This window comes from Amphiura filiformis, chromosome 14, assembly GCF_039555335.1.
Source record: "Amphiura filiformis chromosome 14, Afil_fr2py, whole genome shotgun sequence".
NCBI lineage: Eukaryota > Metazoa > Echinodermata > Ophiuroidea > Amphilepidida > Amphiuridae > Amphiura > Amphiura filiformis.
In genome coordinates, this window is record NC_092641.1 from 8,150,511 (window position 1) to 8,167,302 (window position 16,792).

Genomic DNA, 16,792 nt, shown 5'->3' on the forward strand with positions numbered 1-16,792 from the left:
GCCGTACTATTACCATAGATGAACTCCTGGATGGGGCAGCTTTAATTAGCATGAGGCCGCATTGATATGTAAATAGCGTATTGTTATTTAAATTTGCGCCCAGACGTATTGAGGGCGACAGTCATGTTATCCAGACGGAGAATGGCTGCATATGCCGGGCATGTCAATTTGCTGAGTGAAGGCTGATAATTACCTTTCTGTATAGGTAATAAGCTAGTAGGGCCTATATTTCGTGTACCAGTTGGTTATAACAAAAAAAATTAGTATCATATTAAATATATTAAATGTATAAACTTTGAAATTTACATGAATTTGAAGAGCAGAGCTTCGAAATGTAGCTAAGTCAGGTGATGTGAAATTCTGCTGCGTGACCCCTCTGCGTGGTAGAATTATATTCATAAAATATTGAATTTAACAGATATCGTGGGTAGCCAACCACGATTTATCAGCATTTAAAATATATGTTAATTAACAAAGATAAATAATAAAGAGTACAAATGGCAATTAACTAGTAAACAAGCCTGAAATCTTAAAATGTTGCCACGTGATTTCCCGAACACATGATATGTTAACATGTGACCACTATTCAGATTTACCGTAAATATTTGGAGTATGCTTGCACATCATGCACATACACTGTGCATTTCTTTACTTCCGTATAAAATCAATAATTCATGCTGGGAGCCAAGTAACATTGTCTGCTCAGAGCAGATTGGTATTTTATTTTACTTGAGAGCATAATAGAAATACATAAAACGAATAAGGCGCCATGATGGAAGGTCAGGTCGGGTATCAAAGGTTATTCATAACTTAAATACTACTTGTATTTCCCACCTTGCCTCTGTCACATGTTTCCTTCATATTATTGACAGCAAGTCCTAATTTTGACTTTGCTATTGCAAAATGTCATTTCATATCAAATTAGTAGACTTTCTTTGAAAAAACATATCACTGGTGCCTGATGGGAATACCCGTCCGCCATTTCATTAAACTGGATCGTTTTCGCCTGTTTTGCGCCCAGATGTATTGGGGCGCGCTATACTCTCATTGAACAGGCAAAGTTCGCAAAACTAACAACGTTGTTATTTGCCAAACTCAATTAACATGATCCAAGGGGTCGAACATGAATTATTCATAACGAGCTATAACGGATCGATAACTGGCCTCACTTTCTAGCTAGTAAACCAGCTGAATTTTTCATAGATTTTGCGTTGCTAATAGAACAACCGTGAATTTAGTGTCACCCCCTTGCTATTACGCTGACTTTCGTATTCGGCGAGGAGGACGATTTCGACCTCCTCGTTTGTTTACAAACAGAGAGGTAGACAAAGGGGCCTGTCAAACCTGTTCCGCTTGTCCAAATACTCAAGTATCAAAAGGATGGTCCACAATAGAGACTAAATCAGTGATTCACGCAACATGAATAGGGGATTAAAAACTGTGAAGTAGCACCATGTGCTTCTATTGTCCAATTTGCCATCAAGATTTCGAATGAAAACAGTTCAGACCCAGTACACGATAATGTCAGAAATTAATAATTTGTTCTGGGTCTGATTATTCGGACTAAGCTTAGTCATGACAGTTGATACAAGCAGTCACAAACACCACACCGTCAGGTTGTAATAATCATGTTATCATGCTTGACGTGTCTATCAAGGGCAGCTTGAATCTTATAACTTTGAGTTTAACTTCTTTTAAGTGGATCTACTCCAACTAGAACATTCAAATCATGCAATTTAACCAGTGCCATATAATTTGGCCCAAATTTGCCCACCACCGTGTGATAATAGCTATATGCAGCATGTCATGATGACAGGCTGCGTATAGCTCATTAACAACAATTCGCCTACGAGGGCAGTGTTCGACTAATCAATTTTATGTGATTAATTACATGAAAACCATACACAAATTTTAAGTTTTTATTTTTGAAAAAATTAATTTACATGAATATCTTTCTTTTAAAACCAAATTTGTCATAGTAAACTGCATAATAAAAAAATGCAGTCAAAATCAAAAACAGCTTTGATTTCCCTATACTTTACTGTACAAACCCTAATTTGACCCCCCCTGTAACATGAGCTGTGTGTATTTTTTTAATGGTCTCCCTTTCAGGGGACATTCTAGAGGTAATAAGGTATCCAAAAAATACTATCAACTAAAAATAGCAAAAAATCATATTTTTAAACTCTAACATCACCTGGTGCTCCTGGGTTATTTATTATAAATAAAATGACACATAACTTATGTGAAGTCATTTTCTATCTTTTTTATTTGATTCATAAAATTACATTCAACAAAATGATTGAAGAGAAAACACACAAGGCACTGGGCAGAGTGTTATAGAATGGAGTAGGTAAGATGCCATGTCCATAGCTTCGCAGGAGTTTCCGACTAGCAATCAACATGATCAGCACATTCAGAAAAACACAGTTTAAGAGTGAATATTGTAGTGAGTAATCAGTCCTTTATAAATGTGCTGGCCACTATCTATTATAATATAGTCCCGGGGGCACACTTTAGAAGTGACGGGTATGTGCCTACCGGCGTCGCGAGGTAGGGGCCTATCAGGTACAAAGCGTCATTTAAAAAAGGGGGTCATTGGGTACAAACAAAATAAAAAAAGGGTGTCATTGGGTATAATATTTTGAAAAAAGGGGGTCATTGAGTAAGATTTTTAAAAAAGGGTCATCAGGTAAAAATATTTGAAAAAATGGAGCAATGAGGTTTGAGAATACTGAAATGTGTTTTTCAAAGTTGGCAGCCCTGTATACATAGCTATACATGGCTAGTTTCAAGTTTTTATTTGGAAATTGCTTTTACATCAGTGGCACTCATCTATCCGATGGTGCATCCAAGGCATTAAATATACAAACAAAACTGTATTAAACAAAATAAAATCAAAGGATACTTGACAAGCAAAAGGTACAAATAAATAAATGCCTTGAATAAATAAATATCTTGAGAACCGTAAGTATATTTTCAAATTGCTGATTTGTGCTTGATCACAGCACTATGGTGATTTTGAGGTTTGGGAATACTGAAATGTGTTTTTCAAAGTTGACAGCCCTGTATACGACACAGTTTCAGATTTGAAGCAGGTTTTACTGCCAAAAATGGCAAAAAATAAAGTTTCAAAAAATATTGTTTTAAATATGTTTTCTAGACTGAAATTTTGTGCAGAATTCATTTCTGAAGTCAGAAATGCACAATCTGTCATTGTTTTCCTGATATGAGCATTACATAGAGGCAAATGCTTTTGACGGAAATAAAAATATGAGATCCATTAGTGACAACATCATCACAACATATTTGAACTCTATTGGCACACTTATAAAGGCTCTGCAAGGCTCACATCATGTTGTAGTGCAAGTCTGACATCTGATTGGTGCACACACATTGAATATAGGTCACATGATTGCGCAATATTACAGGTACTAATTGTTCCCGATTTTCCTAAAAATGGGGTGGTGAGTCAATTTGATAAAAAAATTAGAACTCAAAAAATATGCATTTTAGCACAAGTTTGATACTATATCCCTGTAGTACTGTATCATGGGAATAACTGATTAGTTTTTCTGAAGTCAGAAATGCAAAATCTGTCATTGTTTTCCTGATATGAGCATTACAGTAGAGGTATATGCTTTTGCCGGAAATAAAAATACGAGATCCATAAGTGACAACATCATCACAACATATTTGAACTCTATTGGCACACTTATAAAGGCTCTGCAAGGCTCACATCATGTTGTCAGGCCCGTAGCCAGGGGGGGTTCGAGGGGTTCGATCGAACCCCCTAAAATTTTGACACAAAAAAGGAGAACATTTTAGCACAAAATTGTTATTTTTTTCCCCATTAATTTTAGGATCAGATTAGCGGGACGATTTTAAAATTCCCCCCGACGCCCAGTTTATGTAGGCGTATGTGGAAAATATAAAGACTTAATTTAATGCTATAAAAATACAGCAGAGTAATTATTTGGCTCTTTGTCTCATTTGAAGAAAAAAATTATTTGGTGTGTAAAAAAACGATAACCGAGAATAGTTAAGAGATGAAGGGGAAAATAAGAAAATAATTGATATTATTTGTGATGAAGTAACGCACCTGATTTGCAACTTTTTCTTGTTTAACCGTGCTAGTTTGCCTTTTTGCAATAATAAATTGAAACCATATATTTCTGATAATAATGTAAAAATGGTGCACCAAATGCCTTCAATTGGGACTTCATTTTTCAAAATTCTCCCATTTCTCAGGGGGGCATATCAGACACCCCCCTGCGCCGCGTTTCCGCGGCACGATGCCCGCTACGCGGCCATTACTCATCAGTTAATATAACAGAAACCTGCAAAAACGAACCCCCTAACTCCGAGGGCTGGCTACGGGCCTGTGTTGTAGTGCAAGTCTGACATCTGATTGGTGCACACACATTGAATATAGGTCACATGATTGCGCAATATTACGGGTACTAATTGTTCCCGATTTTGCTCAAAAATGGGGTGGCGAGTCAATTTGTTAAAAAAATTAGAAAGTTCTCAAAAAATATGCATTTTAGCACAAGTTTGGTACTATATCCCTGTAGTACTGTATCATGGGAATAACTGATTAGTTTTTGTCTCGCCTGATAAGGCAGGAGACTATATAATCACTTTTCCGTATGTATGTGTGTGCGTGCGTGCGTGCGTGCGTGTGTGTGTGTGTGTGACAAATTTGATTAAAGTTTTGGTTTTTCTCGGAGACTAGGAGTCGCACGTTTCTCAAACTTGGTGGGTGGGTGCATCTTGACCCGAGACAAAACTGGTTTGTATTGGTTAGTGGGTCAAGGTCACTGAGGTCCTCTAGGGGTCAGCTGAGGTTAAGTTGGTAGAACTGCCATATGGGCATGAAACTTGGTAGGTACAGTCAACATTTCAAGCCAAATTTTTGGAAGGTCATTTCAAGGTCACCAGGGGTCATCTGAGGTCAAATTAGTAAAAACTGTCTGATGGGCATGAAAGTTGGTGGGTACAGTCAACATTTCAAGCCCAATTTTTGGAAGGTCATTTCAAGGTCACCAGGGGTCATCTGAGGTCAAATTAGTAAAAACTGTCCGATGGGCATGAAAGTTGGTGGGTACAGTCAACATTAAAAGCTAAATTGTTGGAAGGTCATTTCAGGGTCACCAGGGTCATCTGAGGTCAAATTAGTAAAACTATCGTATGGGCATGAAACTTGGTGGGTACAGTCAACATTTCAAGCCAAATTTTTGGAAGGTCATTTCGAGGTCACCAGGGGTCATCTGAGGTCAAATTAGTAAAAACTGTCGGATGAGCATGAAACTTGGTGGGTACAGTCAACATTTAAAGCCAAATTTTTGGAAGGTCATTTTGAGGTCACAAGGGGTCATCTCAGGTCAAATTAGTAAAAACTGTCAGATGGGCATGAAACTTGGTGGGTACAGTCAACATTTAAAGCCAAATTTTCGGAAGGTCATTTTGAGGTCAGCAGGGGTCATCTGAGGTCAAATTAGTAAAAACTGTCGTAAGGACATGAAACTTGGTGGGTACAATCAACATTTTTTGGACGGTCATTTTGGGGTCACCAGGGGTCATCTGAGGTCAAATTAGTAAAAATTAGTTGTATGGGCATGAAACTCAGTGGGTACAGTCAGCATTTAGAGCCAAAGTTTTGGAAGGTCATTTCAGGGCCACCAGGGGTCAAACATTAGTAAAAACTGTTGCATGGGCATGAAACTTGGTGGGTACAGTCACCATCAGCCAGATAATCGTGCCCAGCCGATAACCGCCAAATTCATTTACCTCTACCAAAAGTAATTGCAAAAGCAAGCGGTTGCGAAAGCAGGCGAGACTCGTGGTTCGAGAACCGCCTTGTTTAAACATGTCGCCTCATATTTTTTTTTTTTTTATTTTTTTAAATGCCAAATTTTACGTAATTTACAGATGTCACAAATTGTTAAAAAAATTAGAAAAGAAAATTGAGAAGGAATGGAAAGATAAAATGTTATACCCAAGTAGGAACTTATACTGTGCATAACTGATTAGTTTTTGAAGCCTATAGCTCTTGTAGTTTTCTTGTAATCCCGATTTTTATAAATGGCGGGAATTTTTACACACATCAATATTTTAAGGGGTAGGGGAAACATTTTTACATTTTGCAAGTCTTTCCCTCAGTTAAAATGAACAAAGTTAGGTATCAAATGAAAGCCCATTCAATACTGCATAGACTGGTAGGTCAACCATCACTGTAGCACCTTCCTATCAAGAGTTTATGATTTTTCAAATAATTTTTTTTGCCGAAAACAGCTTATTTTGGCATGTCAATTGTCACGAGGCATGTCATATTTGAATGCTTCTGGCATGCAAATGATGAAGTCAATCACAAAACAAATACCTGAATCCATCAAATAGTACCCTCAGCTGATATGTTAACATTTTAAAGGGCCATATCTATGTATATTGTAGACTCTATGAGTATACAAAGTTGGCATGTGAAAATTTTTGTCACCCAAAAAGTGCATTTTTCGGGCAAAATCGGCCACAAATCAACATTTTGTAGCAAAACGATGTACGATGCACGCGTTTTGACAAAAAAATCATGTTCTACAAACAATTTTACCCTAGAAAAGACACCTTAGAAATTAAACATAGCTATTTTCACTCTGGAGTGAATTTTTACACACTTTGGCAGTGAAACCTGCTTCAAATCTGAGACCATGTCATACATAGTTATACATGGCTATACATGGCTATGACATGGTTACATATGGCTATACATAGCTATGCATGGCTATACATGGCCATACATAGCTATCCATGGCTATACATAGCTATGCATGGCTATACATAGCTATGCATGGCCATACATAGCTATGCATGGCTATACATAACTATGCATGGCTATACATAGCTATGCATGGCATTTACCATGAAATTGTTGTAGTTTTTAAGTTTCAAGTTTTTATTTGGAAATTGCTTTTACATCAGTGGCACTCATCTATCCGATGGTGCATCCAAGACATCAAATATACAAACAAAACTGTATTAAACAAAATAAAATCAAAGGATACTCGACAAGCAAAAGGTACAAATAAATAAATACCTTGAATAAAGAAATATCTTGAGAACCGTAAGTATATTTTCAAAATGCTGATTTCTGCTTGATCACAGCACTATGGTGATTTTGAGGTTTGAGAATACTGAAATGTGTTTTTCAAAGTTGGCAGCCCTGTATACATAGCTATACATGGCTATGACATTTTTACATATGGCTATACATGGCCATACATAGCTATCCATGGCTATACATAGCTATCCATGGCTATACATAGCTATGCATGGCTATACATAGCTATGCATGGCTATACATAAAGTTATGCATGGCTATACATAGCTATGCATGGCTATACATAACTATGCATGGCTATACATAGCTATGCATGGCTATACATAGCTATGCATGGCTATACATAGCTATGCATGGTATTCCTGACCATAGCCCATAACAAATGAGCTACAGCACCAGTGGTGCTCTTGTTTTGATCAATTCTCTCCAGGTAGTGAAACGTAATGTTTTGGCGAGTCAAAGTTCACACAGAGGTCAAAATTCAAATTGCTCAAATGCTGTTGAAAAGTTCCCTAAATTATTCCTCATTGTCATGGCAATCCAGAAAAAGTATACTTTTACCTAGACTGTGACATAAATGAAAAATGCTTCGGATCTTCACCAAAATGGTCTGGAATTGTTCATCATAGAAAATCCATGCAGAAAAATAATAGTTTGTATTGTGTGTAATGCTTCCTTACATGGGTAACCATAACATACAGGCTGAGTCAAAAAGAAGTAAACTCGTGTTTGAGGGGCTGTAACTCGAGATCTGCAAGGAATCTGCTAAAAATAAAAATACCACTGGAAAGAGCAAATTCTACACATCTAAATAAAAAAAAGAATTGTTGCAATTGCTCACAGCAAACTGAAGTTATACTCATTTAAATACAACCACCCATTTTAGTAGCTGCACACGGCTGGTTGATTTTCATCCATTTCAATTTCGACGAATCAGCAAAGTGCTAACAGGATTGTTGAAAAGACAACTTTTGCTTTTAATTACTATTCAACAAAGTCCATGACGGTACTATAATTTGTAGGGATACCAATTCAAGTCTTTACGAACGATCCGGCAGAAGCTTGATTGAGGAATGTTGGGTAAAGGATTGTGCTGATCTTTGGTCTTGCTGTAACGCATGTCTAACTATAGTAATGTTCACTTGTGATCTAGCAGTTCGTGGTCTGTCTGAAGCTTCCGGCCGTCTGTTCTTTAGTGTCCCATTTACATTGAGCTTGTTCACATTCTTATATTATATAAGTTATATACTGCTCCCTTACATGAAACCCGGTTAGCTGTAGGAAATTGGAGACGAAAAAGACGCCAAACTTCAGTGGGACTCTTCGTTTCATGATATTTCGTCGACAGAAACGTGCGCTCCCGTGCAGTAAATTGTGGTGCTATGTTTTGTCATTTGGCCCGTTTTATTATAATGTAGTGCAATGAGGAAATATTCATATTGAAAAGAGCCCTTTAATATGTAGGAATTATTGATCGAAACCACACCTGCCACAGAACTTTATTTGCATTTGAATATCGCGCCTTACCAATCAATATAATAGGTTGGCCCCTACTTGGGAAGTGAAACCGTGTGCAGCTACAAAAATTGGTGGTTTTATTCAAATGAGTATAACTTGAGTTTGCTGAAAACAATTAAAACAATTATTTTTTTTATTTAGACGTGTAGAATTTGCTCTTTCCAGTTGTATTTTCAATTTTAGCAGATCTTTTACAGATCTCGAGTTACAGCCCTTCAAACATGAGTTTACTTCTTTTTGACTCAGCCTGTAGCAAAAAGGGCCAGGTCTACATTCAATCACAGATATTGGAATGGACACTGACCTTTGTCACCACATTACCATAGTAACGAAACATTATAGCTATGGCAAACTATTCTGTTTTTCAGTTGTTACACTAAGATGAAAAATATGAGACTATTTTCCAGGTTTTGACCCCTGTGGATGTCAAATAGTGACCTTTGACCTTTCTGCTTATAACTCCAGAAGGGAATGTCTCAGATGGTAAAAGTATACTTTTTCTGGATCGCCATGACAAGAGGAATAATTCGGGGAACTTTTCAACAGCATTTGAGCAATTTGAATTTTGAACTCTGTGTGAACTTTGACCCGCCATATCTCAAAATGCTCAGTGCTGACAGAGTTCCAGTACCCGTAAGGCCGTATAAAATTAATGTTTTGGTTCTCGTCCAGAGGATTTTCATGGATTGATGAGGGAGGGAGGTGTTTTTTGTTTTTGTTTTTTTTATGTAAAATTAGCATTGTCAGTAGTTTTTGGTCTTCTCCAACAGTGCTCGAGGAAATGATGAGGCCCTTTTTTTTTTTTTTCAAATGTGAGATACTGAGGGATAAACCCACTAGAGTAACACAAAAAGACTTGGAAGTTATGCTTGTTCTCTAATAAACTTATTTATATGTATAAAGATTTCATAAATCATTCCAAAGTCTAAAAAAATTGAAAAATCTAAAAAATCAAAAAAAATCTGACAAATCCCAGAAATTGAGGAGGGAGGGGACAAGAACCAAAATATTAATTTTACACGGCCTAAACTTGTTTTTGAAGTTGGTGGTCTTGAGACACAATATCCATCAAAAACAAAACTATGGACACCAAAATAACATCATACCCACTGGCAATCGGACTATAGTTAAAATTATGGAGTGCTGATCACAAAACCTATTATGCATTGTATGACTCGAGGTGCAGCCGAGGGTTATATCATGGAGATCTGATCATCATTGGGGGGGGGGGGAGGGGTAGTTCCTCCCAGACCACACTGCATTGAGCTTGAAAACTTCATTCATGTTCAGGAAAAATCCACTTTTACTCACAGAAAAGGACGATGAACTTGGCACTGGTTCAATATGACACAGCATTTCCTGTTTTCATGGTGTGTTCTTGTTATTGTGCACAGTTGGGTAACGGCCTGCATAATACTTACAGAACTTTTGAAAAATTTCTGCCAATGGAACATAAAGTTTAGCCTATTATCTCAATATGCAATTTATAATCCTTTTATTTTAACGAATCCTAACCCTAATCCTAATTATTCCTAATCATATAGAAAATATACATCCAGATTCATTTAAAAGCTGTCCCTAATTTTGTATTTCAACATGTCACATGCTCTCTCTTTATAGCAGAAGCACACGCGATGTCTATCAGCGGGACAATGTGAAAATTTTGCCTCGTATCCGAGGTACACACCCCTGGTCAAGCTGCAGATATATATAATTGAAACAATACCGGTAATAATAAGTTAGAACATGAAATGCCATAATTTGTCACTCAATATATTTTGGATAAAAAACAAAATTTAATGTAAATTAAATGGTTCAAATATATGTACTGAATTGTAATTCCCATTAGCATTATTTAGTACGGTACTTTTAGAATACGGTAAAAACAAATAATAAATACAATTTATATCCCCCCCCCCCTCTAAATTTATAGCCCACATATTTCATTATTTATTACTTTAATAAAAATAAATGCAATTTAGCAAACATGTTCACTGTTAAGGAAAATATATTGTGAGAGTCATTCCATATGTTTCAACACTATCTAGTAGCCAAATTTGTTGTGATTTTATAAATTGCAGTACGGTACGGGCATATTATACCGGAGTATTTGGTCTGGGGTTGGAGTGGCCTATTTTTACATGTTACACGTACCTTGTTTGGGCTTTTTAATGTAACAATGATTATATGATCATGCTTTTAATGCCTCAGACACATTCAGCCCTCGAATTAAGGATCTGAAGGGGCACGGCAACCTTTTTAGGGCAAGTTGATAATTGCCTTGGATTTTCACTGAAAAGGCAAGGCAGCACGGCAGTTTGTAATATTTCAAGAGGGCATCATGGCAACTGTTGAAAATTTGAGAAGGGCACCAAGGCAATTTTTCAGAAGTGAAGAAAACACACACAAACATAGATGATTTTATGATAAAGGGGCAGGGCTGGGGCACCCAAGGCAACTTCTATTAGAGGGCACGGCAAGTGACTGCCTTGGGTAAAGGGCATATTTTGAAGGGCATTACGGCAGTGGGGATGGGCACCAACGGCAAAATGCCATGGGTTAATTTGAGGGCTGGACACATTAGTAGGCTATATAAGCATTATCTTAAAATTTCTTTTTTTTTAAAGTTCAATGCAGTTTTGAGACTATGACAAAAACAAAGGTTTTTTTTCCAGAAAAGTTGAGTATAGGCCAACCAAACAATTGGGTTTTCTTGGCCTACCGGTATATAAAAACATGTGCTCAAGGCATAGGGGTTATTTGATGAAACATCATTAGCAAGTTTCAAAAATAGACTTGTTCCATTTAGAAGAAGTGATCGTCAAATCAAAACAAACGGTTGGAGCTGAGTGCATGTACCCTTCCCAGAATCCTTTGCAAAATGATGCATCACCTCCCTACTTCAAATGACACCCCTATTACTTTGTACAGGTCCCCTCTGGTTTCATGTTTTAAGAATACAGTGCTAAATATTTGTTGAATGATAGTCAAGAAATGAATATATTTTGCAAGATCTGGATGTCCTCTGTTCATAGAGGTTGCAGAAAATTGAAATGGAGGAAATACATTGCACAGTGTCAACACGCTATATTATAAATATTTTTTTCATAAAACCCCATACTCCGTTGGTGATCAATATTCTATTGTTGACACAGATACAGAAAGTTTACATATATGCATTGTGATATACACGTGTGATCGAATTTTCTATTATACACGCACCTGGATCATAAATGTGTTCCTTATAATTGTAATTCTCAAAATTAAATATATCACAATTTTAACTTCCAATTTAAAAATCGTTACGCCAAAAATGCAGTAAAAATGTATCCAGAGCAAACAGTGGTGGCCGCTAATTAGTGTATTTAATTTCAAGTTAGTGTATTTAAATCAAAACCTTGGTTTTACCGTGAGCAAAACAAATCAAATTTCCTTGTAATAGCAACACCATATGGGATACTAGAGCATGCGCAATTCGTAATAATGTGTAGAATAGAACTTGATGGTATCTCATGATAGTCGTACTATGCTTAGCCTGAGTCGCTCGGCCTATCTCGAACACAATCGCCATGCGTAGCTATTGAAAAACGAGAGGATTCGCCGTACTGTCACGGCAATTTTTGACACAAAGATATAGGGATGATGACGGTGTGCATTGTGAGAAGTGTAAGGTATCTTCTCTGGTTCTAACCTAGTATGTGCATAGGAAGTCAAAGTCTGATAATCTGTGAACATTACTTTTTAGATAAAAAATCTTTCCTGCAACTTCTTTTAACATACATTTTTTTGTCTCACATTTCAATGTCAAGGGGGAGCGGGTACACTGAGGTAAGGCCAAGAAAAAATAGTGTTTGTCCTGGAATCTCCAAGATTACGTTTATATTCCTCAAAACAGTAACACTTTCTTAATTTTCAGGTGAGAATATTGGTCGAAACCAGGCCTGTCGGAAGAAATTTTGAAAGTGGTGTGACAGGAATTGGGGGTCTAGGGATGAAACCCACCGAGGGGTAACCCGGGTTTGAGGGGGCAGAGTCCTCATGGGGGTTGAAGCCCCCATTAAAGCCTGAGCACTTTTAACTGACAAGTTAATTGCAAAACTATGACATTAAAAATCAGATATTTTTTGTGAATTTTGTCCTGCCACAGCAGTTCAGACACCTGGTCAAAACGTTTGTTTGTCACACACTTTTAATCTTCATAATTTATTGTTTTTATTTTTTTCCAGAATATATGAATGCACCAATGCCCAGTTCCTGTTTGACTATATTATCTCCCAACACACCATAAGCTATATTGGAATGTAAGTTGACAATGAGTTGATTATGATATGGTGCACAACAGGATAACAAGGTCAGGGGTGTTGTTGTTGTAGAAAGTGGGGTGATGATTAATTACCTGAAAACAGGGCTTGAAATACGGAGGGCCCAAGGGCCCTCAGCCCCTGAAAATCAGTGAGGGCCCACAAAAGACATATCCGGCGGGCCCAAATGGCCCGCAAAATTTGTGGCAATTTGCTCACTTTTTTGTGGGTTCATAGGTTAAAACCAATGGCCCAAATTTGGGCCCACAAAAATTTGTGAGGGCCCTCAAACATTTTTTTTAAGATCAAGGGCCCAAATAGCCCTCTGAAATTCTGGCCTATTCCGAGGCCTGCCTGAAAAGTGCATAGGCCGAGTTCTGAAGCATGTAGCTTTAAGCCATATGGTGTGGGGTTTAAAAGCCCCTTTGCAAGGGACCAGGGGTGAATCCCTGGTGCGTCCATGGTGCAGGCCCTCTGAAGCTTGAGGGGATCTATTAAGGTGAAGAAAAATTATTAAGTCCATATGTGGGTTGGTTGTTGGATTTTTTTAAAGGCAAAGCATGCATGTGTGGCTTTATTTGAATGTGGATCATGGATGTTTATGTACCGTAATCAAGCTCTTCATTCCAAAAACAGTTGAAGAACTATTAAAATGTTGTATCTCAGGATGGAATGGAAAACAGAAATTCTGAAATTTTCTAAATTAAATTTGTATTCTGTAACACTTTTCTTCTCAATTTTCAAGATGATGATATTGGTCGAAACATTTGTTTGTCATACATTTCATTTCTTGTTTTTATTTTGTTCCAGAACAGGAATCCATGAATGCTAAGTTGGTATACATGACTATTTCTCCCAGCACACCTTAAAATTGATGCCGTTTCCATCACCTTTGTTATTGGAAGGTAAGTTGACAATGAGTGGATCATGACATGGCACAACTGGATATCAAGGTCAGGGTGATCTTATTGTTGTAGAAAACGGGGGAGGGGTGATTAATTATCTTAAAGTTGAAGTTGGTGAAGAGCGCAGGAGTGTACCGAAGCAGGCAACTAGAGGTTCATGGTGTGGGGTTAAGGGCCCACAACCCTCTGAAGCTTGGGTTGGGGGATCTAATGCTTACTGGGCAATTTTTGGCCCCCACACATGTGTGGGGCTTATGTTATCATCCAGACAAATGCACTGTACAAATGTTGAGGGTTTTGATCAAAAGAACCACCGGTATCTCTTCGGGCACCGATAGCGCCATAGGACCAACAAGGATGTTGTGCCTTAGCATCTGAGAATTTTACTCGCAGTGCAATCTGTTCTCAATTTCAATTATTGAATGAGATTATTCTGCTATTTGTAATATTATGATCAGTACTCTTTATCAGTATTAGATTTGCTCCCAATTTTCAAGATCAGGATATTGGTGGAAACAGCTTTTACCACACACTTAACTTCATTTTGTTGCTTTTATTTTCTTCCATAACAGGAATGAACGAATACTAGTTCCTGTATGACCATATCTCCCAGCACACCAAAAGTTGAACAAAATTAACCCTCATTGTTTTCAATCACCTTGTTTATAGTGGAAGGTAAGTTGGTGGATACCATGAAGTGTAAATCGGAAATTGAAACCTGGTGGAAAATTGTGAAAACCAGCTTGCTCGATATGTGAAGGTTATTATTTAAGTCTTTGCACTGGCCTACTAGCCACAAAATCAAATTACAAGAGGCCAGAGTTCATTGTCAAACAAAGCTGCTGTTGTTTAAAACTTGTTTACATTAAATATAAAATATGATTAAGTTGTAAGTTCAAAAATAAGTGCCAACTTTGCACTCCACTTTGACTTGGGGGGTGGGGGCACTGGTCATTGACAAGGGGTATCATGCGTGGCCAAGAAGTTTCAAATAGCACCCTAAACAAGTATTTACGAGGTCTGAAAATGCACCCCTAAACAAGTATGACAAGTGCAATTTCATACCCTAAATAAGTATTGACATTATTTTTGCCCCCATTAGAAGCAAGTAAATGAGTCACATTTTGACACTAAAACCCTTCATGATAACTGGGAAAACACAAATTCAAAAGTTAATAACTTTTAACCTTTATTACATACTACATTTGTCTCAAAGGACCCTAAACACTGATTTATTGTACAAGGTATATACCCTTTTTCTCAAATTTCCTTGTTTTAGATGTATATTCACGATAAGTAAGTACAGTGCCTGATCATGAAAAAAGACCCTTTTTACTTGAATCTTTGGCAACGCATGATACCCCCTGTTCAATGACCAGTGGCCCCCTGGGCTTGATCCCTGGTGAAACTTGTACCCATCCGTAAATTACATAGGGTACCTAGGCAAAAAATTACCCCCAAATCCTAGCCTAAATGGATCATGACACCTTGACACAACAGAATACCAAGGTGATGGGTGTAGAGTAGATTTGCTGTTGAAAGTGGGGGATGATTAATTAGCTAAAATATTGAAGTTGGGAAAGCGTACGCCGGTACGGGCTGTATCAAAATGATTGGTACTCATCAGTTTTCATGTTTATTGACAAGCCTATTGCCTCCAAATGCAAATGCTGTGTGAAGTGTTCATATGACGTCAGTTACCAATTTAATGACCAAACCCTTTTGTTTGAAACAATGGTACCACTTTTATGAATAGCCTGTCAGCATCAAAGGAACAATGGGTTACGTAATCTATTGAATCTGCATGTTTATATAGCCTCCTTGTTAAACTGTCAACATTTAAAATACCTAAATAAATGGCGTATCACTTTTTAAATCATGATCTGTAAAAAGAACAGATTTTAACACATACAAGTCTCAGACTACAATATTAGTGAAGATTAATTTTCAAATTATTATCACCAATTTAGAGTGTCAATCACTTACAAAAAATGTTTGTCTGCTGTTAACATGTTTTTTGCTTTAATTTGTTACATTTTATACAGTAAGATGAACTGCTTTGTGCTATCACATCATCTGATTAAAACCAGGAAACAACTGAGTTTAGCACACCACAATATAAGGTTAGTAAGTATAGACTCTGTAAAACATAAGGCTTTCAGTACCAGACTAGTAAAATGTCTACTCAAATGACCCGGCTCAACTATTTGAGCTCGAGACTCAACCCGAGTCTCAAATTTAAAATGATTCAGTGGCTCTTAGTCTCACTTGATTTATAGATACCAATTCCCAATATGCATTTAGAAATACCTGGAAGTTGCATTTCTTTCAGGTTCGGTAATTTATATATATCAGTCAGACCTTTACATCAGCATAATTATAATTTGGTCCATGGGGCCAAAGGCGGCAAATTTGAAATTGAGATAATGGCAAAAATAGGGAGTTAAAACAATAAAATACATAAGAAAAATTTATAACATGTATGTTTGATGTTAATTCAGTATATGAAAGGCTAATGTTTGTAAAGAGTTAAAAAAATACCCCCGAAAAAAAAAAAAAAGAATTACAAAACATTCCTTCACATAACTTGACATACATTTTGTTGATTTGAAATCTTTAAAAACGTTCTGGATATCAACATGATCAATTTTTTATTGATTTAATTGTTTATTTGTTTTCTTTTATGTGTTTGATAGCTCAGTTACCCATGCAATCATCTTGGGGTTTTCTTTTAAATTTTTATTCAGCAGGTGTTTCAAAAATGGCAAAATCACTATAGGTGTAGAAATAAGGTTTGTAGTGTAGTGTGTAGTTCTTTCATTGGCAATCAGAGACGAAATGTACTTGTAAATGGTAGACTGAAACAGTTGCAACGATCTAGAGCAACAGCTCTCGTGAATAAAGGCGCAAGTGAAAGACGAAATGGCCATCAGAGATTGCTTGAAGTAAGA

At 37.0% G+C, this 16,792-nt stretch overlaps 1 long non-coding RNA gene across 1 annotated transcript; it reads left to right on the plus strand.

The window, feature by feature from the left end:
• The first annotated feature begins 12,864 nt into the window (after positions 1 to 12,864).
• Positions 12,865 to 15,964, plus strand: LOC140168911 (uncharacterized). The gene is made up of 4 exons (XR_011861283.1): positions 12,865 to 12,936; positions 13,752 to 13,841; positions 14,414 to 14,516; positions 15,887 to 15,964. It is a non-coding gene; the product is annotated as an uncharacterized lncRNA (long non-coding RNA).
• The last annotated feature ends 828 nt before the right edge of the window (positions 15,965 to 16,792 follow it).